The sequence below is a fragment of the Carassius gibelio genome, chromosome A14 (assembly GCF_023724105.1).
Source record: "Carassius gibelio isolate Cgi1373 ecotype wild population from Czech Republic chromosome A14, carGib1.2-hapl.c, whole genome shotgun sequence".
Classification (NCBI taxonomy): domain Eukaryota; kingdom Metazoa; phylum Chordata; class Actinopteri; order Cypriniformes; family Cyprinidae; genus Carassius; species Carassius gibelio.
In genome coordinates, this window is record NC_068384.1 from 23,311,981 (window position 1) to 23,330,507 (window position 18,527).

The window sequence follows — 18,527 nt, forward strand, 5'->3', positions numbered from 1 at the left end:
TAGGCCATACCTGTTCATTTTCGCTTTAAGTATTTCAGAGCATTATCTCACAGGTTATGTACTGAGGTTTCAATTAAAGGAGTCATATGATGCAATTTTTATTTTTCCTTTTCTTTAGTGTGTTATGTAGCTATTTATGCATGTATAAGATCTGCAGGCATACAAAGCTCAAAGTCTCCCAAAAAAGGATTTATTCTGTCTAAAAGAGAGGGCTGATCCAGACCGGGCTAAAATGCCTTTTTCAAACATGCCCGAACATGTCTACTTCACGATGTGGAAACATTTGTGTAATGCCGTCCAAATGTTCACGCAAAGAAAGAAGGCATGGATTCAGTAACCGCAGTTAAGGCCCCGGTATTATTCAAAAAAGTTAGTTTTCATTTTTCGTTTGGGGGCAAAAAGAAGTTTGAAAAGGCTGAGCGACGGTATACTGTTTCCGAACATTCAGACTCCCCCACTCTGCTGTAGGCAGGGTGTAGATTAATGTAAACATGACTCGCGACGCTCGCGTGTATCCCCGAAACACACCAAACAGATCTGAACAGAAATTACATCACTGAATTCAATGATGAACTGCCTTTAACTGTCATTTTGCATTATTGACACACTATGTTGTTCAGTTGCTTTGACACAAAGTATTTTGTTTAAAGCGCTATATAAAAAAAAGGTGACTTGACTTGACCAAACTATGGTGTAACATTTATTTGAAACACATGTATTTGGTACTTGCTACCTTTTATCTTTACTCTTTCCTTTCATTCTTGTCATGACTTTGGAAAACTTGTCTCGGATGTTTCTTTACGTCAATTTTTACATAACTCTGGGTCGTCAACACCAAGCTTTGTTGCTATTTCTTTCTAGGATTTAATGCTTTCTTTGAATCTTTAAAGTCTCTCCGCGAGCAATCTTACAGGTGCGGATATATCTGTTCAGCTCAGCTATTCGACACTCCAGTGTATTCATGTTGCTGGTGACTAGGAGATGATGTTCTCTCTTGCCTGACCACCCTTGAATGAGAAACGAACCAGAAAAAAAAAAATGCACGTCAAAGAAGGTGGAGTTTCAGAACACACCCACTGATTGTGTAACTGCCATAGACCAATAGAAACTCAAAGGTGTTTAGGAGCTGAAACGAACTCCCCCAGAAAGTTCACTTTGGTCAGCTGTTTCGAACTGCCAAAACAAACTCAAAACGATTTTTGTTTCGGTCTGATTTTGTTCGAAATGACGTCATATCGTTTCTTTCTTCGATTTCGTTTGAAGTGAAGTGGCCAATCACAATGCACTGGGTCAGCTGGCCAATCAGAGCAGACTGTGCTTGTCAGAAGGAGGGGCCTTGTAGAAAATGAAAAGTTTGAAAGAGGTGGAGCACAGAAGAACTACAATAATGTACAGTATTTGAAAAATAATGTGTTTTTTTAACATTAAATCATATCTGCATATTCTGTTAGATCTTTAAATTAGCATCTTATGACCCCTTTAACATAGCACAGTTGACACAGCTCATCCCAGACTAACTGAAAATACGTGCTTGTGGCGATGTTTCTGCAACATCAATATTGTTTACCCTATTGCACGTTTCGTGGCAGTTTTAAGGTGAAACTTTAATATAACTTTAATATTTTAACTTCTGAGTTTTACTTCCTCTAGTGTTAATTTCAACTGGAAACTGCTGTGATTCAAACATGTAGGTACAGTATTTTAGAGCCTTGCAGTGAGCCTGCATACACCCAGCTACTGTCAAGAGTCAATTAACTTTTGGATGTGTCACTCCAGCCCTGCATTGGCAACACGCAGACAGAAAAGTTGACTAAACCTAATGTGTGCTACTAGTACCTTTGTGAAATCAGCAGGGCAGCTGGGTATTCATAAATATATGGCTCAAGGGTGGGAACAATGGGTCAGCATTAGCAGCAGTAGGCTTCTCTGCGACAGTAAGCTGGAAGCTGTGCTTGCTGTGGCTCTCAGATAATAATGCACTGAACACAACTATACTCTCATGTGCTCCTTCACTGTGTCTGGAAAGATTTTCCATTTTCACACACAGTTCTTGCTCCTGTATATCCACTCAGTAATGTATACTGCAGGTGTGTGGGATGAGAAGGCATCGGTCCAGAGGAACTGAGTGATGTTATACTGATATACAACCTTTAATGACTGCTGCAGATTTGTGTATGATTAAAACACTTTAAAAGGACCATATTCTACACCAGGGGTTGGAAGCCTTTTTGACATGAATTGTTACTCTTTGCACCACCTCTCTTAATGATGTGATGTTAAATGCTACCATCATTGTATTTTGTGCGTGGTGGAAGTTTAAAGGTCCTGTATGCTGGGTTGGAAATCATTTTTTTATTTCATTTATAAAAACTTGTCTCTCTTCAGATATCCTAGTTTTAGAACAGGGGCTTTCAAATCTGTCCCAGAGGCCCCAGGGATGAGCACCAAGATAACATTATTACTAGGGGGAATATCTTACAACTGTTTGTTTTATGAAGAGTCGCTGAGATGCTGGAGCCCATCCCAAAAGGAAACAGCCCTGCGATGGTCTGGCCGTCCGCTCAGGATAACACACAGCTCATTTCCCTGGATTTCTGTGGGGTTTCGATCAGGGACTGCTTTCCACGGAAAACCTTCATTTTGTGGTCACTGAATCGTGTTGTTGTTGATTTGAGGTGGGCTTTGGATCATTATCATGCTGGAAGATCTATTGTAACCATAGCCTAATTTAGGCTTTCTGACAAGGTCGAATTAATTCAGGTATTAGGTTTTGATTCATAAGTACTTCAGTACTTTGATGGAGTTTATAATACCATGTATTCTAACTAGTTTTCTAGAGCAGTGGTTTTCAATTGCAGTCCTGGTGACCCCTACCACTGCACATTTTGTTTGTATCTCTTATCACTTCAGACTTTCGTTCTAATCGACCGTAAGTGCTCTGTGAAGTGGAAATTCACATGATGTTCCCTATGATTACAGTTTGAAGGGAGTGTATATGTTCCATTCAAAGTGCATTAAAGTGTGCAAGACAAGCTGTTATTTATTTATAGAGGTATATTATGTCACATTTGACACTTATCGACTAACTTTCATCTCTGTCTGAGGAAGCTGCAGGCAGTGGCATAGCACAAATTAATGAATGTTCCAAAGTGAATTATTCTTCAAAGGGTTTCCTGTGCTCAGAGAGTAGAGAGTAGTGAACTCTAAGTAGGGACCCTGTCACAGTTCATGCATTGATCGAGCTCCCATCTAACTATTTCGTTATCTGAATTAGGTTATAATGAGAGTATGACATCCATCTTCATTGGGATTTGGGTTGAATGCCTAGGGACATTTTGCTCTGTTTTGTTTGGGTTTAGGAAATGGAATAAAATAAATCCCATTGCCCGTCCTCTCATGAGAGCAGTGTTACAATCAGGCATATCGTTCTGCCATTTTATAGTAGTAAAATAGTGGACAGTATTGAAAACCGTGCTTGGTCATAGTCTGGCTCAGAGCTCACATAAACCACATCAAATAAACAACAGTGATTAGGCAACTATGTAGTAGGAAAATGTAGATTGGCTTACTTTTTTTTTAAGGTAGACCAACGTTTCTGCTTTATATTCATCTCAGCTGCCACGATTGCTAGATACCTTTGTCCATATTAGCAAAGTCACTATAAGGCAAGCCTGCAACCTTTATCCAAAAAAGTGTAACGGGAAAAGAGACCAGAGGCTTGTTTACACTGAATAAACAGCTTTTTAGAGGAAACAGCTTATCGTTTAATGAATCGACAGCCTATCAGCTAATCTACAAAAAAGTTTTACACTAAACAATACTTTTGGATTGAATGTTTTACACCAAAAAAAAAAAAAAAAATGCTGTTTTATAAGAGTAGTCACTGACTTTTTAGGGCAGGTGGAATACAGCTTGTGGCACTTCTCATTCATTCCTATGGTATACATAAACAGCGATTGAGACTTGCACGACTGAAATTAAGTGACGTCAAGGCTGTAATGTGATATATTATATTTAGGTTATATTTAGGCACACGTGAGCCAAGTTGACAGTTACACTTTCTCCAACAGTAAGTAATAAAGACCCTCTCATCATAGTAAGACAATCTCTGATATGAGGGTTTCCCAACACGTAACAAGTTACTTCTATGAGTATATTTTGTACATTCTGCATGAGAGCGCCCTCTGGCTTCAGGATGAATGAAACACACACTGCAGGAGAGTGTTTAGAACTCCGTAATGTTCACATCCCCTCATTTTGGATACAAATAAAACGTCAGGTCATGGAAAGGCTAGAGGGTCTAATAGCATTTAAATCTATATTTATTGACACTTGCCTTTGTAAATCTCTATTTAAAAAAATTTATTAAAAGTGCAGTGGGACACATCCCCCTCACATTCTACGCCCGGGGGCACACACTATCATTACATAGCAAACAAGAATCAAGAAACAATAAGATTAATTTTTATAGGTCTGTATTGTATAACATGGTATATAAATAAAGGTGACTTGACCGAGTCAGTGATAAGAATGAGTTCTGTTTGCTTTTGACGAGATGTGACACTCACATCCAGTGAAGGAAGTGTCAGCCGTTAAGCTGCTAAATGGCAGTGGCAGGGCCCTAGGTGATAAAGTATAACTGTTTATTGATGTCTTGCTGTGGAGGTGGTCATTTGCAAATGTTTTTGCCCTTGTGACATCACAAATATCCCACAATATCCAAACAAACCATTTTTGGAGCTATATTACATAGAGGCTTTGTTTACAACATTTTACCAAGAAGTTTTAATGGCTCAAAGACCTTTCATGGCATGACTACTTTAAGGTAGCTGGCATGCGGCTTTGATAATTTGCAACATGTGGCCTGTATTAACTGTCATAAAAACTGTAATGGCCTGTATAACTGTAAAAATAAGTTCATTTGAGATTGTGAGTATTTCTGATGTACATCAGTCTGGCTCATTTACCTGAAACTGCCCTGAAGCATCTCATCGTAACAGGTTTTTGAACCCAGAGGCCTGATGTTCTTGAGTTGAATCCTTCTCTTGCTTTGCCCAAGGCATTGTCAACACACTCTCTTAGTGACTTGAAGAATATTTTCCCAACCTCAGTTGTATCAGCTGTCAAACGAGAACAAAAGAGATAAAACAGTGAGAGAACACCTCCAAGTGGCTCGCTGACAGACGATATTAGGCCTGTCTTGGAAAGCTAAGGAGACAGTATAAACACTGAGTAAGCAAAGAAGCCAGAACATAACAAGCTGTATCCTAGTGGAAGCAGTAAACCGAGGCTGACACACACTCTCCCAGCATGCCTTTTATTTCTCTCTCCCTCAGAACATCCACTGTGATGCAAATAACTCTTGGCTGGTGGCTTCTTGGTAAAAAAAAAAAATTATAAAAAAATTCTCTTTTTTTTTTTATTAGTTGTTAAGAACTGTGCACTTAAACCTTATGAATGTTTTTGGTGTAAAAACTATCAGCAACATTGTAAGTGGACCTCAGGGAACATTATTTAAAAAAATCCAATTCATGGCCCCTTTAGGGGTTGCGATATGACAAAACCTAAATTTGTGCTACGGGCATGAATGATACCTCAAACTGTGCAGAATGCATTACATTACTGATGAGCACTGAATCATGCAGCAAATCTGTGTTATTCAATGCATGTTTCAAAAGTTTGAAGCATTTTTTCATTTGTATAAAAATTTCTAAATCATACTTTCAAGGGATGATTGCTACAAGAATAGCTCAAAAAAAAAAAAAAAAAACTACATGCTTTAGCTATTCAGTATTTTCCCACTAATCAAAGAGTTGGAAACTGGTTGGATTTCAGTACTCATGCAAGACGAAAAAGAGCACTTTCATGTCAGACACGCATCACATAAACAAAGGCACGTTTCTATGTCAACCAAACAATGGAGGCCCATATCTTTTTCAACCATCAGCCCGAATATTGGCTTATAAAATAGACCAAAGAATAATACAACTTTGTCCCACATATAAAAATAATCATTTTATAATGTCACAATGTAAAAATAATCTTGGATCCCATCGACTACAAGACACACAATTACATAAATACACTCAGCATTCTTTCCAGATCAGGTCCACAGAACAAGTAAGGCTAATATTGATCTTTTTGCAATCAAATGCCATTGAAATCTATTCCTGATGGCATTATTGGATCATATTTTGGAAAACCATTAGCATTAACAGGTGTTTCCAACACATGAATCCCTTGCCAAGAAAACCCAACTGATCATTGTTCAGGATCTGATTTGATTGTGCTGTTAAAATAGCAACATGTGCAGAAGATCGTAACATGGGGAGGGTGTGGAGACTTTTGAAAAAGTCGAGTTCAGTGATTATAAAAGGTCTTCATCTAGCGGCTTCGCATGAAACCTGATAAGAGCAAAATGCCATATAAATATTAGAGTGGAAATTAGGGGAAATCCTGATGATGATGTCATTTATTTTTGTCAGAACTCTTGTTTTTCTAGACATCATTTGATCTTATGATTCTTTTACTTGTGAGTTATTACTCATAGAGAACCTTGCATCTTTCTTGCATCAGTTGATCTATGTGCAACTTCCCAATCGCAACGTTATCGAGGGATTTTACTGTTTCCTGGGAAATTGAAGACACTATAAAACAAGCTTGTAGACACGCTGACAATGGTTGAGGTAAAAGAAAGCAAATGGCTGTGGTCATCACATCCCTTTATGAGCTGGGTGGAGGACTGAAGGTCAGCTCAGGTGAGACAGTGACAACATAAGTTGGCAAAGAAACAAAAGGATGTACAAATGAGCTAAGTTCTAATATAAAGGTCACAAAAGAGCAAGAATGGAATAGAAGACATGATTAAATTTGACAATCTGTGCCCCACCATAAACATCTTAGAGAATCTGATCATCATGCAGCTCTTTTCACACAGTTAGTAACCACGTGCCAGAGTTTGCAGAATAGAGAATGAGATGTTAACGCTGAAATGGAAAGGGAGATTATTTGATGACTTTGACTATCATATGACTATGGAAATACAGGAATATAGCACAAGGGACGTATGGACTTCTACTATGTGTGATCTTTTGTGTGGAAAAGAGTTGCATGAGGATTCTTCAAAAGTTCGCTTTTTATGTTTCATGAAAAAATTACAGATGTTCAGTATTGGTTAAACAATGTTTCAAGTAATTTACATATTTAAATAAATAAACATACCTGCGATTATGGTTTATTCTCATCCTGCAAAAATCAAAGAACTTTATTTTATGTCAAGAAAAAAGCACTATGATCCCGAAATATTGCTGAAATGAAATGGAGGAAAATTAAAGGAAATTAAATGGGAATTTATAAGCTATGTATCAGCTTTTTCAAACAAGTCTCTTAAAATTCCTTAATAGAAATAAATATAAACAGAAATGAAATAACAGCAAGAACATAAAGCTATACAAAAAATGATTATCATAGCTCAAATAAATTGATTTTTGAGAGAGATGTTGATATCTCTTTTCTTTGATAGCAGACACAGCGTGAGACATTTTTGTTCTAAAATTCTAGAAAAAAAAAAAACCTTCTGGGAGACTTAACAAAAATTTGATTCAAACTGCATTTGATCTCAATGCAGGATGCCACCAAGGAGAAACAATAGTCATTAAAGAAATGTTCTTTTCTTATGGGATCTGTCGTATGATTATGATATTCAGTTCAGCTTTCTTCCAATAGTACCTGAGCAAAATAAAACGCAACAATATTGCCATAAATTAAGCGTCCCCAACTAAGCAAGCCAAAGGTGACAGTGTCAAAGATCCAAAACTTCATCAGTGACGGAAATGAAAAAAAAAAAGGCTCATTTGGGTGAGGTCATTGCAGGGGATCTGTCTCTGATCTGAATAATGAACAGATCTGGTGGCTACGGTGACCTCTAAATAAGAATGAAACAGACTAATATTAGCGTAGATGCCATTCTTCTAATGATATAGCAAGTACATCGGGTGTTATGGGAAGTGTTCCCGGTTCCAGTTGACCTAATTAATGCAGCCTATAAATACTTTAATGGATTTGAATTATAGAAATGCAATAGTATGTTATGTGTCAACCAGGTTAAAGAGATGGGTCTTTAATCTAGATTTAAACTGCAAGAGTGTGTCTGCCTCCCGAACAATGTTAGGTAAGTTATTCCAGAGTTTAGACACCAAATAGGAAAAGGATCTGCCACCCGCAGTTGATTTTGATATTCTAGGTATTATCAAATTGCCTGAGTTTTGAGAACGTAGCGGAGGTGGAGGACTATAATGCAATATGAGCGCTCTCGAATGCTGAGGAGCTAAACCATTCAGGGCTTTATAAGTAATAAGCAATATTTTAAAATCTATACGATGTTTGATAGAGAGCCAGTGCAGCGATGACAGGACCGGGCTAATATGGTCATACTTCCTGGTTCTAGTAAGAACTCTTGCTGCTGCATTTTGGACTAGCTGTAGTTTACTAAGTGTGCAGAACAACCACCCAATAAAGCATTACAATAATCTAACCTTGAGGTCATGAACGTTTCTACATCTGTAATCTACATCGTAATTTAGAAATATCTAGTATCTCTACAGTCTAATAGGGGATGAAGTGTTTGGGGAGGGTTCATGTAAAGCCCAGACCTGCACAATCTATTGAGCGCTCACTAGGAAATGGCTCTCAACATCTGCTCTGTCTTTCATGCCTTATCTGCCATTCTAGCCAACAGACAGACATGCACCTCACACTTCACTCAACACCGTTTCTAAACACGAACCTTCAGTCTGAATTTCTGTGATCCTGCACGCCAGTGCGAATCTTAATCACCCTTGAGCAAAACTGCAGACTCATTGTGATGTTAATAGACGTGTGGACCCGTTCCAAACAATAACCACTTCTGCAAAAACTCATCTTAGGTTGCTGAGAAAGTATGTCAAGTACTTTGTTGTAGTCTGAATATACATCAGGCTGGAAATTACTGAAAGAAGTTCAGCCTGTGTTTACAGTATATTAAAGCAACACATTTTTATTTAGAAATGACAACTTGCAGATGTGTAAAACAAACCTTCACAGGTTTCAGCCTAAAAGAAAATCCTGGTTAGTCATGGCTAACTCACAGTGACTGTACCATGGTAAAGGGGTTTGTTTATTATAAGAATACTTTTTTGGTTGACAAGCAGTATAGCAGCTTGGTGGATTGCTATAGAATGTGCATCAAAGATGTGCAATTAATTCTCAATCTGAATTAAGAACTGTTTTTTATAATGACAAAGAATTTGTCTTAACCTAATGACACAAGGTTAATGTGGAACATGATGCAAATGACCGAATTATGGCAATATGTCATGGGAAAGCAGAGCTCAAAGTCACCCTAGCAGAGTGGCAATGTTAGCAAAGAATGCTCTTTACATACACATATATATATATTTATTTTATTTTTTCTTTCCCCATTAGAAATATCAACATTAACTTGATGTGAGCACTAAAATCACAATCTGAATTACTTCAAATGAGTGGCATTATAAAATCTACAGTTTGCCTCAGATCATATGCAGCTTCTAAATGCAACAAACTCAAGGTCTGAGAAGTGAGGAAGTAAATTAATGACTAAACCTGGGAATGAAAACAAAGTCGTATATGCGATTCTGACCAGAACAGCGAGACAGAGAGCAGACATGAGCTTAAGGCATGGAAAGGTTACAGTTAATGGCTATAAAGCTCACATGATTGCTTTTTCTGTTCAGCTTGTTTTAATAAAAGTGACATCAGGCCACTCCAGAAAGGTTGACCTGAAAAAAATAACACCATGCAGGCTTTAGGACATGAGAAGTTAGTTTTTCCCACAGTGGAGTAGATGTTTTCAAAAGAGTGATGATGTTCACATCCATAGATCTGGCCAGTGGTTTCTAACAAATCCCTTTGTGAAAAGAGAGAACAAAATTAACCATATTTATAAAGTCATTCAGGAGATATGGTTTCAGCTGGAAGAGTGCAACAGAAATCTTTCAAAGCTTGATAACGAAGATACTTCATGAGCTGAATGAAGTGGTTCAGCAAAAAGATAATCATATTGGACAAAGTGATGATGGATTCAGCAGATCTGGAGGTGGAAAGCAAGAACAAAATCTGCCTTTTAGGCTAGAAAAATTCAGAGCCATCTCATAGTGCATTATAATGCTTTTAGTCAAAGCCAGTATAATACACTATACCTGAAAATATGTAGAAATCAAAGTTTATAGCAATGGTTAAGGTGAAGTGGCTAATTTCATTAGCACTATAGACGCTCCACTAAGTAGCTTTAAAGTATGTGTGTGTCTGTGTGTGGTGCCAGGCTCTGGAATAACCTGAGAGCCCAACTCAAGCAGTGCCCATTCATTTATCAATTTAAATCAAAGTATAAACAAGTTATACTGTCTAAGTACAGGACAGAAGAATGTCCTTAGGTGTAGAAATGGAATTAGCTGCAGAGCAATCTATTTATGTTGTATTTTTTTTGACTGACAAACTAAAAAGATAATATAAGTTAATCAAGATAATATAATTATTATAAACAATTGTGGCCAGTAAATGTATTGAACTCATAACAAGTAAGGAACAAAAGATCAAATTAAAAGATTGGTGACTAGCGAGTTTTTTTTTTGTGTGTGTTTTTTTTTGTACTTATTGAAGATTCTTCTTTTTGGAATTAGCAGAATGATTGTGAGTTAATATTGTTGATTGTACTGTCACTGGAATAGGACAACACTAATATGTGGCAACTGTCTTATCGATTATAGTAGATACCTATGGTTTAAATGTAAAAAAATGGGGTAGGCGTCAATAAGCTTAAGCTTCTGCCTACTCCTTTTGAGCATCAGATCCACGGTTTTATTTATTTGTTTTAATGTACTTGATCATCTGCGCATGTATCCTTTTTGGTTTCGCCTGTTGTGTTGTGTTGATGATTGTTAGTTGTTACTATGTTGATTTTGTGGAATTCTGATGCCCAAATAAAAACAGATGATGATGATGATGATCATGTCAAGAGATAGTTCCATGTCAACTAGCCGTCATCAGAGTATTGTCACAGGTTGTGTTGCGAATCAAGGCAAAGGACACAACAGGTAAAGTGCAAAACTATCTCAATTACTATCTACCATCTCAGTTCAATAACGGACCTTAAACAGATAAACAAAGGAAAACACAACATAGTACAAGTGCATTTCATAAAATTAGAATATCATGGAAAAGTTCTTTATTTTTAGTAATTTACTAAAAAAGCAAACTTTCTTATTCTTGATTCATTGCACACGAACTGAAATATTTCAAGAGTTTTTATTATTATTATTTTTTTTTATTCTGATGGTTATGACTTACAGCTTAGGAAAATTTGAATCTCAAAACAATTTGAATATTTTCTCAAAAGATCAATCCAAAAAATAATAAGAAATGTTCAAGATCTCCAAAACAGGTTTAATTATGCACTCAATACTTAGTTGGGGCTCCTTTTGCACTAATTACTGCTAATATTACTTATGAGGTTCAGGTCAGGCATGTTGGCTGGCCAATCAAGCATGGTAATATCATGGTCAGAAAACCACGTTGAAGTGGTTTTGGCACTGTGGGCAGGTGCTAAAGTCCTTCTGCAAAATGAAATCAGCATCTCCATAAAGCTTGTCAGCCGATGGAAGCATAAAGTGCTCCAAAATCTCCTGGTAGAAGGCTGCATTGACTTTAGACTTGAAAAAACACAATGGACCAACACCAGCAGACGTCACAGCTTCCCAAATCATCTCGGACTTCAGAAACTTTGCACTGGACTTAGGATTCTGTGCCTCTCCAGTCTTCCTCCAGACTCCAGACCTTGATTTCCAAATTAAAAGCCAAATTTACTTCAATATGAGGTAACGCACACTTTTTTCCTTCCAGTCAATTTTCTATGAATATACTTTGATACAGCACTCCGTGAACAGCCAGCCCTTTCAGCAGTGACCTTCTGTGGCTTACGCTCCTTGTGGAGGGTGTTGATGATCGTCTTCTGGACAATGGTCAAGTCAGGAGTCTTTCCCCCAATTGTGGTTGCATGTTATAATCTAGCCCAAGAGGAACCCAGTATTTATATTCAAAATAATTACGCTCAAAATGAAATGTTCAATTAGTGAATTTGTCATTTTCAAAGCTGTAAGACATTACCATCAGCATTAAAACAAATAACTCTTGAAATATTTCAGTTTGTCTGCAATTAACGTAAAATAACAAATGTCTGTTTTGTTTTTTTTGTTTTGTTTTTTTATAAAAAATAAAATAAATAAAATACCTTTTCCATGATGTTTTGAGATTCACCTGTATAATGGTGACCAAACTAAAAGTGACAAAGGGAGCAACTTCAATACATACAGTAGACTGATGAGGATCATTAACTAAACACAGGTGATGGAGGTAAACTAATCATGCCATACAAAACCCCAAACATAACCAAATACGGGCACACAGGAACTAAAACAACAAGACGGTAAAACACAAACAACAAGTTGTCCATGAAAACTAAAAGGGTGATATACCTTTCATAAAGCACGTCCTCACGCTAGACACCAACCAGAGGAGTAGGAGGGTGGACACCCTGGAGGATTGTTAGGTGCAGCAACACAGGACAGGAAGGCTCCAGGGTGGTGGTGGTCTTTCAGGGGGCCATGGAGGATGTGCCTTCATTGTCTTGTCCAGGTTTCCTGACTCAACCAAAAAAAGTTGCAGAGAGAGAGAAAAAAAAGGGGTGGGTTGTACAATGGCCTATCTGTTAACACATTAGTAAAGTGTCACAGAGAAAAAAAAATGAAATCGGTCTTAAAATTATAGGCTAAGCAAAATCTAAATAAAACCGAGTTGAACTTCTTTCAAGGACAGTGCATTCACACTTTGCTGTTTGCTCTATCCTTATTCTGCTCCGTCACTCATTGACATCCCGCCTGTTCTGTCTGAGGGCCATATATTTACAGCCTGCTCCGAGCATCATTGTGCACAGGCTGTGCACAGATCCTGCAAATTAAATACATGATGCAGAGTCCAAGAAAGTCCAAGTGCAGTCTGAACTGGTGGTCAATAAGAATAAAGTGCAGATATGCTGTTCTGGATGGAAGTTGGGAATGGGATATTGTTAGACCACCCTCTCCCATTCAAGCTGGCAAGGAGAAACATAGATTCAGGAGACTCAGGAAAGCTGGACAGAACCACTGAGATTCAGGAGACTTAGGAGGGCTGGGCTCCCGGTTGAGCTCTGAGGCATGAGTAGGCTCCTGGTCGAGCTCTGAAGAGGTGGACACAGAGGAAGGGAGGCATACTTGTTATCACAGTTGTTAATGTTGGGTCTGCCACTTTTGTGCCCAGGTCAAGGCTGTTCAAAACCTCCTTCCTGGCCCAGGGAAACACGGATGGATAGGAATGGATGGAACTATTAGTGTGGGGTGAGCATGATTTCACCAAGTACAACATGTTCCTGGATCAACATCCTTGTTGATCCTGGAACAACATTCCAATCAACCAATCGGATTTTAGATATAACTCTTCAGGAAATATCAGTTTTATACTTACAATCAGGATTAAGTGCTTCTACACCATTGTTAATCAGCTATCATTTCCCACTGATTTTAGGAAGGAAATATGGGTAGGGTTACATTTAGGAGTAGGGATTGGGTTAAGTCTATATATTTATAATGTTGATCCAGGATCATCAAAAGATGTTGATCCAGGAACATGTCTTATTTGGTAAAATCACAGCGACCATGGAAGAGGTATGTGGAGGTTGCTGGTTTATGGTGAGCGAGAGCACCTACATGCTTCCAGAGAAGAATCAAACAACAATCTTCATTAACTAAATCTACAGAGAAATATAAGTTGTTAAATCCAGGACGTAATAAATACAATCTGAAATGGGTCTATAACGATCATCAGGAGAAAGGATTCAAAACAAATTATCAGAGTCCCATTCAGAAGCAAGCGTTAACCATTATGATCGCTCCAGCTCACCAGATGGAAAACACTCAGGAACTCCTCCACATATAGCTCCAAAGGCCATCCACCCTGCTGGATGTTAAATAGCTTGTCCGCAGGCCAGTTCATTTTACGTGGTTCGGTCATCTGTCAGGGGTTGTGTTGAGAAGCAAGGCAAACGACACAACAGGTAAAAAAACTCTGTTTAATAACGGACCTCAAACTCAGACAGCTAACCAAGGGAAACCACAACATACTATAACAGTAAAGGAACCGAGAGTGACTGAAAGGGAGCAACTTAAATACATTGACAGATGAGGATCATTAACTAAACACAGGTGATGGAAGTAAACTAATCAAGCTAAACAAGACCAGGAGGATAACCAAATAAGGGCACACAGGAACTAAAACAAAGCAGAAGAAACACAGAAACAAGGTGTTGATGAAAACTAAAAGGGTAACAAGTATTAGTAGACCATCTGCTTAATATCTACTACAACTTTATTTTGATGCTCCACCAACAGACATTCAACTGATTATAAGGAACTTTGCAACTACAAGTCAACTTATTCTACTAACCATAAACCTTATCCTAAACTAACATTCTGCTCATAATACAGCTTTAAAATAAGCATAAAAACACAACAAACAAACCTTCAAATAACATAATGCATTTTAACTTTGGTTATTGTTATAGATATAAATGTACATTACAAATACCTTTATAATGGATTATAAACAAAATACTTTAAGTGTTACCAAAGTTACTTATAGTTATATAGAATGTCTAAAAAGCACTATTAAACTAAAGTGTAACCCTAATTTCTTCACCAAATTGAATTGCAAAATAATGACTGACTGTAATGACTGCACCTCCATCTGCTATCTTCAGTTAAACACCTGATCCCTCTTCAAATTCTCACCAATGGATGAATTATGAAACAAACTGAGAAATGTTTAAAGGTTCCAAAGTTCTCAATAAATTATTATACATTCACGTCTAAAAATCAGGTATAGAGTCAGTCACTCATCACTACTAAGACATTTTACGTGCCGTCATTTGACGTGAGCAGTGAGAGCAGAGCACAGCCGTCTGTTTCACACTACTCCAGACTACTGACAGATGTGTAGACAAGGTATGCACAAACACAACGCAGAGCGGCATGCACATGTGTGGGCTCGGGAACATTTTGAGAAATATTTTGGCTTAAGAAGTTCTAGACTTCTGACAGACCACAAACCACAAACTCCTGGTGTCACTCATCCATAGAGAAGACCTGGAGAATATTCCTATCAGATGTTAACAACATGGATGCAGATTCAAAGAAAAACTCTTGCATCAACAGTTGAAGCAACCATGATAGCGCTGGATCCATAAGAGAGGAGTGATGTTAGCTCAAGGTGAACAGTTCAGATGGACACCTGCTATGGGCATTCAAGGAAATTTCCCCTGCAAATCTGCACCAGACCGTTCGCAGATGATACAGCTGGGAAAAGTGAGCTCATTCGTGGATCTGCAGAAACACAGTTGTTTCCCAGAGCACTGAGGACAATCCAGCTCACACCAGTTAGTCACTCTTTATTCTTGTAAGTTTGTGATACACTTCAGAAAGAAGAAAATAAGAAAGAGAGCCATAGCATTAAAAAAACAGAAATGTTATTTAGAGAACAGGGGGTGGTGTGGCGGTGTGGCTCATGCTCAGTGCTGGAAACCAGAATGGATGGGTATTTCTCACCATTGTGCCCTTGATCTGTATTATAGTGTTCTTAACATCATTTCAGTGTACTAAACGACTAATTACTGTAGAGGATGGTATAGTTGTACAATAAGTAAAACTAAGAGTTTAATCTTCTCTGTGATGCACATGTATATTAAATATATGCTTTCATATAAATATTAAAGGGTCAATAAAAATAAATATGCATATGCATTGAAAACATACAAAATAAATGGAAAATATGATAAAGAAATACATTTATATATATATATATATATATATATATATATATATATATATATATATATATATATATATATATATATATATATATTGTATTCATTTTTATTTTACATGATTTAAAAAAACATTTATACTATTTTCAACAAGTTGAAATTTAATCGGTACAATTTACAAAAAAAGCATTTTCAGGGAGTCACAGCCTTGACTCATTCATTACTTAAGGTCAAACTATCTCATGTTTAAATACTGATTTTACATAGTATTAAAGTTACATTGTAGGTAAGGAGAAAAAACATATTCATTATCACTTTATTTTAAGGACCAATTCTCACTATAAACTAGTTGCTTACTAGCATGCATATTACTAGCTTGTTGACTGTTTATCAGTACTTATAAAGCACATATTAATTCCTTATTCTGCATGAGCATATTTTATAACCCTTAATCCTACCCCATACCTAAACTTAACAACTACCTTACTAATTATTAATAAGCAGCAAATTAGGAGTTTATTGAGGAAAAAGTGGTAGTTAATTAATTGTGAGAATTGGTCGTTAAGCTAAAGCGTGTGTCATTGATTCTAAACCAGGCTTTTATATATGAGAAATAGAATGAAAGGTTGATATAACTGCCTGTACCAAGCACACTGTCAGAGCCACTTACAGCACCGTGCTCCTGGAGAGCAGCGCTTAGCTGAGAAGAGCTGCCATGCTTGGCTGATGGTTTGTGGTGACCGTCTGCAGTGCACTAAATCTGCTACTCTTTCAGTGGAGTCAGGAACATCATTAATAACATCAGTGTGAAACTCTCGAGCTGACAAGAGCACACTCCTACTAAAAATACATGTGTGGCCATGATAAACATTCCTCCTTTTCATCCATCAAGTCAGCCAGCTTTGACAAGCATGAGTTAGAGCTGGCTGACGGCGATCTCGCAGGGGTGGCTGGCAGCTCCCATTGTGTACTTTGTAACGGAGGCCTATTAATTTATAGCACCTTTCTGAAACAGCTGTGAAGCCGCAGCTATGAGCTGCAGGAGTGGATGATTTTCAGCACTTTTGGCAGAGTTGATGAACTTACGAAGGGTGAAGGGCATTAGAGAATCCTGCTTTGTGTTTATTTATGTGTGTTGCACTTTGCTGTGGAACTGACGTGAGAGTCTTTGACAAATTGTTGCGTACCAAATATGCCAGCAAATCTCAACACTGAGGGTTTCCACGTACCCTGTATCGACCTGGAGTGAATTAAATAGGTGAACTTTACTTGGTCCCCATTCCAACATCTTCAAAACATCAGGTCTGGGTTTCTCAGAACAAAATGAAATGGAATGAACAGATGGAAGAAGAAGAAAAAAAACTGGTAACAGGTGGAAAAATGACAACGGCTTCACAGAAAAGGGGGAGAGGGGGTTAGTTCAATTGAACATGACTCATATAATAGACGACAACATTTAAAAACTGCTGGTATGGCCACATGAAAGCTTGCTTCTGACATACTGATGAGTGCTTCTTACACACACGGAAAGAGATATTAATAGACAACAGACTGGAATATGCTGCATTCATGCAATAATAAACCAGACAAAAAGCAAATGGAATATTAATTATAGAATACATCATTGCTTGGCAAATTATGGAAAATTAACCTTTCATCATAGTTGATTAATGACTGCATGTTCTTGGGTTTAAAAATAGACTAACTCAACAGTCAACAGACATCATATGATGTTTCAACAGTCAACAACGGAAAGAAAGCCTTTTTTTTTTTTTTGATGTGGAGATCTCTACATATTTCATTTTACACGCAATCTGACAAAATGAAAAATGAAATCGCAAATACGTAACACTAGCGCATGTTTGAGCTTGTAATAACACTGGATAGTGCTGAAGAGAAACCAGTGCCTGCAGAAAGTCTCTACCACACTCAATCAGTAATAAAAACAAGAATGCAACTGCTTACATAGTGAACTATTTTCCAAATTGGATTGACAAACTTCATTACATGTTTATTAAGATCTCAGCTTTTATAAACTGGAAGTGGAGGAGGATGACTATTTACCAAGAAACAGCTTTTCTGACTTTCTAAGCTTTCTCTTAAGATATATCATCATGGTACTCTGTGTAGCTCTGAAGATATTATTGTGTTTGCTTTCTCCAGTTCTGAACACAAACATAGTGAATTTCTAAGTTTCATTCAGAATACGTGTAATGCACATATAAACGAATCTCTGAATTGGACTGCAATTTCATATAGTGTGCACAGAAGATTGACAAAAATGTGTAAATATACCTTGCGAGATCAGTGTGTGATTTTTGCATTTTGTGAGAACAGACTGCATTTAACATATGTCTGAGAAAATTCAGCGACATTCCTTGCAGTTCCCTGGATCATCTTATCTCTTATTGCATCTTCATCTGAATTTTATAAACATCACCTCAAACATGGGAATGAAATTTTCTCCAGGATTCTGTTAATCACTTTGGCATTTAAACAAAGGCCATTCTCTGTTGTTTCCAAATCATCCGTAGTGAGGGGAGGCCGTGGCTGATCATGTTACCCTCAGTTACTGGATGGACAGAGCCAAAAGAGAATCCTG

At 37.5% G+C, this 18,527-nt stretch overlaps 1 long non-coding RNA gene across 1 annotated transcript; it reads right to left on the minus strand.

Annotated features, from left to right (window-relative positions):
- Positions 1 to 9,467: 9,467 nt before the first annotated feature.
- LOC128026909 (uncharacterized) lies at positions 9,468 to 14,222 on the minus strand. Its single transcript, XR_008186561.1, has 3 exons — positions 14,008 to 14,222; positions 12,549 to 12,713; positions 9,468 to 9,925 (listed from the first exon to the last, which is right to left on the minus strand). It is a non-coding gene; the product is annotated as an uncharacterized LOC128026909 (long non-coding RNA).
- Between the last annotated feature and the right edge of the window lie 4,305 nt (positions 14,223 to 18,527).